Source organism: Ipomoea triloba, chromosome 13 (genome assembly GCF_003576645.1).
Source record: "Ipomoea triloba cultivar NCNSP0323 chromosome 13, ASM357664v1".
Classification (NCBI taxonomy): domain Eukaryota; kingdom Viridiplantae; phylum Streptophyta; class Magnoliopsida; order Solanales; family Convolvulaceae; genus Ipomoea; species Ipomoea triloba.
Window position 1 is genome coordinate 9,562,023 of NC_044928.1, and position 5,451 is coordinate 9,567,473.

Consider the following 5,451-nt stretch of genomic DNA (forward strand, 5'->3'; position numbering starts at 1 on the left):
AAGCAACCCAAAAAAAAAAAAAAAAAAACACGCACCGTGACTTCGGCGCTGGCCGAGGTCACGCCCGTGACCTCGGCACTGGCCGAAGTCTCATCGCGGCGTGACTTCGGCCCAGCGCCGAGGTCATGTGACCTCGGCACGGTGCCGAGGTGAGGGTGCGTAAAAAAAAATAAATAAAATAAATTTTGAACTTACCAGGATTATTGGAAGTAGACTGCAATCAGTAGGTTGAATGAAGGAGGAGGGTTGACTACAAAAGAAGGATGAGGGTTTTTATACAAAATCCTAGGGTTTTGTAAAAGGAAAACCAATATTCCTGATATCATCAGGATTTCTGAAACAAATCTCCTAAAACAAATCTTGGCACATATTTTCAAAGATTCTAAGGGGGTATCCCGGATAATTAGGGAAGATGAACTCAAAAAAAAAAATTGAAGTCATGCCCGTGGTCTCGGCCTAGTGCCGAGGTCACGGCGCGTGGCTTCGGCCCCGTGCCGAAGTCACAACACCGTGACCAGGCACAGGGCTGAAGTAAAAAAAAAAAAGAAAAAAAAAAGACCGGTTCGAAGTAAACGTTTTATTTTATTCCAATAACATTCAATGCCATCACGCACTATTACACTTCAAACTACTAACTCCTACTCAAGAATCTAGGGCTTCGAGGACTTGGGATACTCCACTGCCAAAGGGAGCTCATCCTCAGGCACAAGGACGATGGCCATACTTTCTTCCACCGGAGCTTGTTTCGGTTGCTTCACGGCATCCTTTTCTTCTTCCCCATCTGACGGAAGGGTTAGTGGATCCTCAACGGTATCCCCAACTTCGTGCCCACCCTCCTTCCTCTGCCTCAACTTCTCACGTCTGGCCAGCTCCATCAAACGGAACGATCGGCGCCTCTTCGTCCCCGCACTTGTTTTAGCAGCACTTGCTCTCTTTGGACTCATGATAAACCGCTAAGCTAACGTAATGAGGAAGGGTGAAAGACACAAATTCTGAGAGGGTCCTTATATACATACGAAGCCGGCCCTTACAAGGAAACAAAATCGCAGGGAAATTAGGAAATATTCCACAAATCTGTGAAGTTTCCATCTAGTAAAATTTCCTTCCAGAATCCAACATACCAAAATTTCAGCACAAGTGACAGGCTGATACTCCCTAACTACCTCCGCCATTCTCGCTAGCTAGGGAGTGGGGGGCTGGTGACAGGGTAATTGGGTACCTGACCCGGAACCGTTGACCAAGACAGTTGCCGTTCAAACTACCCAAGACACCTCACCCCTCAGCATCAATGCGCAACGGTCCAACTCCTCAGCATTGATGGCCAACGTTCAGCTCCTCAGCATTGATGACCGACGTTCAGCCCCTCAGCATTCAACACCTCAGGTATTGATGTCCAACGTTCAACTCCTCATCAATGCTCCGTTACTGAGCTGAAGGGAATAAAAAGACTCACAACCACATAGTGAGGGAGGACACTTCTTACGAGACAGAAAACACTCTGAACTCAATTGTACACTGAGCACTGCACTCAATATTGTACTCAAATACCAAAACACTGTATTAACATTATATTCAAATAGTACTCAAATACATACCGGTAACACATTATTACCGTCAGGCTCTTATTATAAGTGTAGATATTTATGCACCCAGTTTTCAGTGCAGTTCGAAGCAACATTTTAATGTGATTAGTTAAATTAATTAAACTAGCCCTTGGACAACTTGGATTCATCATGCAAAGTGTATCCTAATCCAAAACGATGTCGTGCTATATTAAATGTCAATTAGTTCATTATATTTAATAACAGCATCATGTAATATATTCATAATTGATAAGGGTTATGGGATATAGGTCCAATTTTGTAGTTGGGGCCAAGCCCAAAGAAGTGACATGGAGTGAGTAGGGAGAGTGACGTGACGGTTATGGAGTGGGGTAGGGGGAGTGACATAGAGTAAGTGGGGGGAGTGATGTGACGGTTATGGAGTGGGGTAGGGGGGATGACATGGAGTAAGTGGTAGGAGGAGTAACATGGAGTGAGTGGGGGGAGTGACGTGACGGTTATGGAGTTGGGTAAGGGGAGTGACATGGAGTAAGTGGTAGGGGGAGTGACATGGAGTGAGTAGGGGGAGTGACGTGACGGTTATGGAGTGAAGTAGGGGGAGTGACATGAAGTAAGTGGGGGGAGTGACATGATCACTAAGGGTATGGATATGGAAGGAGGCCTAGAGTGCAGGCAAGGAGGATGGTCCGTGCATAGTAGGAGGGAGGGGAGGAGCGCCACCTGCCACCCTCGCCGGAGGGGGCGCCGTGGGCGGCAAACGCGCCCAGGACCACGGCGCCCCAGGCACGCCGGTCGCGCCCCTCAGCGCGCCTTGTCACGCCTGGTGGCGGCTGCCATGCCGCCACCGAGTGCGACAGCCGCGCCTATTGCGCAGACGGCTGCGGAGCGCGTCCGCCGCCCCGGGCAGGCTCTCGGGTGCGTAGCGGCATGTCCTTCGTACCTTCTTCTGCGAATTTTGACCGATAGCTTGGGCACGTGGATAGTGGAAGGCTGTCGTAGGAAGATGTGGGACGCATGTTTGGTGGAGAGGTGGCATCGTCTTGATACCGTACACATGGAGGGTGCCAGGGACTCCATCAACCGTATAAAAGAGAGAGGTCTGGTCCAAGCAAGGCATCCCTCAGATCACGATCCACTCAATAGTTCAGTGGTCAGGTCTTCTTCCCCTGGTGGGTGTGCTTGGGTTTGAGGGGGTTGGCTATTCTCTATTATTTATTTACTAGTTAGTCCCTAAGTTCCTTATTTATTGTATTTATTTACTAGTCCTCCTATTATTTATTTATTTATTTATTTATTATTTGGGCCGGTATCTTTGGGCTTTGTACATATTCTGCTGGGCCTCACGCTCTAATCAATAATATTACTATTTCCTTTTTCGTTCTATATTATTATATCTAGTTTATGGTGGAGCCGGTCCCGATAAAACCATCAATAATATATGTTCTATTTTAATGTCCATAAATCTAAATTTTAATGTCCATAAACATTAAACTATATGTATATCATATGTATTTCCATTCACTCTATAATAAGTTCATAATATTTCTTCTAAATGTTCATAAAAATAAATTTTAATGTACATAAACATTATACTTTATATAATAATAAATAATTAATATTTTGATACATTAATTTCAGCTAGGAATTGAAATAATTAGGTTGGAAATAATTAATAAGAATATTAGGCAATAAGAATGTCATGAAAATGTGCTTTTGGAATCCAATTTGCAGTCTTAGACAATTTTATATATTATTATATGATTAGATAATTATATTATTATTAAAATAAATATAGAAAAATAAAGAAGAAATAATTTAAAAAATAAATATAATATCAACTATTATATAATAAAAATGCATATTACATGTTAATGGTGTAGAAAAGATATCTAATAGTATAACTTAATTAACCGACCAATTTTTGCAATATATATACTTACAACATTAGATTTTGAATATCTGAACCCATAAAAGAGTGTAAAAATATACAGGTCGCAATTAATTTAAAATTTTCATGAGAGAGACCACTTAGACATCACAAAATCATTCATCTATCAACTACAGAGTTATTTTTAAAGAAAACATGCATCCAATCTCGTTTCATGCTTGCAACAATCTGCAACACTCTCTTTGATACGCCACTCTTGTAGTCACCTTTCATTAAAACTAATGGAGGAAGAGAAGTCAAAATTATGCATTTCAACTCCTACAACCCACAACAATTTGGAAGAAAGCACATTCGATAATTATCTAAGCATTTTGGATGGAGATGCACCAATTCATAGAGACAATTAATCATTATCCTTAGCAATTTAGTTTACACATCAAAAATGAGAAAAAATGGGACAGACTTAATCGAATAGATGATGAATTATTTTGACCCTCATACCATTAGTATAACGATGCATGAAGAGGCTAGGATCAACAGGTTTCTGAACAATTGGATGTTCTTCGAGGCTCAAAAGCTTGCAAACACCTGGCCAGTACATAACTATAAAAAGAAAACGCAATAATTAATTCATATCATAAAAGGAAGATTTAGCGTAATATCATAACCTTGTAATATGATTTCTTACTGGGCGGTGGAAGAAGGGAATGAGAAAACTACCAACATGAGGAGGCGAGAGAGGCAAATGCAAAATAAAGAATTATAATTTTTTTTTTGTCACCATCCATTGTTTTTATAGGTAGGGAATGTGAGAATTATAAATTAATAATATCAAATTCCTTTTTCAATTTACCTCTTAATCAAATATTATTTCAGTCAATTATGAATCTTTATAATTTTCCATTAATTATTAATATTCGTTTCCTTTTCAATTTGTCAATAATGATTATTACCAATTATAATTAATAGATTAATAGATATTATTTAATAAAATTTTCCATTAATTAATAAAATTAAAAATTTCTATTTAATAAAATTTTTCATTAATTAATAAAATTTTCTTACAAATTAAGCTTTACTAATTATTTTACTAATAAATTATGTAATTAAATATTAACAAAAGTTTGAACGGGAAAAAATTTGGAAGGATGATGTTACTTTTATATATAGTATAAAAGTATAGATTATATATAAATATATAGATTATATAGATATGGATTATTAGCATGTATTAGCATATATATATAATATAATATGATTGACATTACCAAAATTGTAACAATCAAAACCACATTCTTATCTCATTAATATTATTCTATCATAATAATTACCATAATTACTAATAATCTATTTTTAATCAATTATAATTAATATTATTCTATCATTAATATTATTCTATAATAATAAGAATTAATTAATATTATTAAAATTTAATATTATTAATATTAATATTATTATTATTACCATATTACTAAAATACCCTTACGTTTGGGCGAGAAAATTCTAGAGGAGGATAATGCTTTTATATATAGTATAGATATAGATTACTAAAATACCCTTACGTTTGGGCGGGAAAATTCTAGAGGAGGATAATGCTTTTATATATAGTATAGATTAGTAGTTACAACAAAAAAAAAATAATACATATGCATTTTTTAATTTATAATTCGATGTCTACAATGTCTTTATTAAAAAACATATTCATTATCAAAAATTTAAAAAAAGATATAATTTCATTAGTTATATTGTCTATATTTTAGTAACATTTATAATCAATCTCTCATATATTATATTGCATTCATAAACTTTGAATTACCGATTTAGATAAACAAATTCAACTTTCAATTATATATGCATGAACATCTCATATATATTCTTGCATTGATATACTTGTTTAAAAATAAACATTTGACATTATCTCATTCGCGCAATGCGCGTGAAAAACTATGTAACTCAAAGGTCAATATCAATTCAATAACAAAAATTTTAAGATCACAGTAA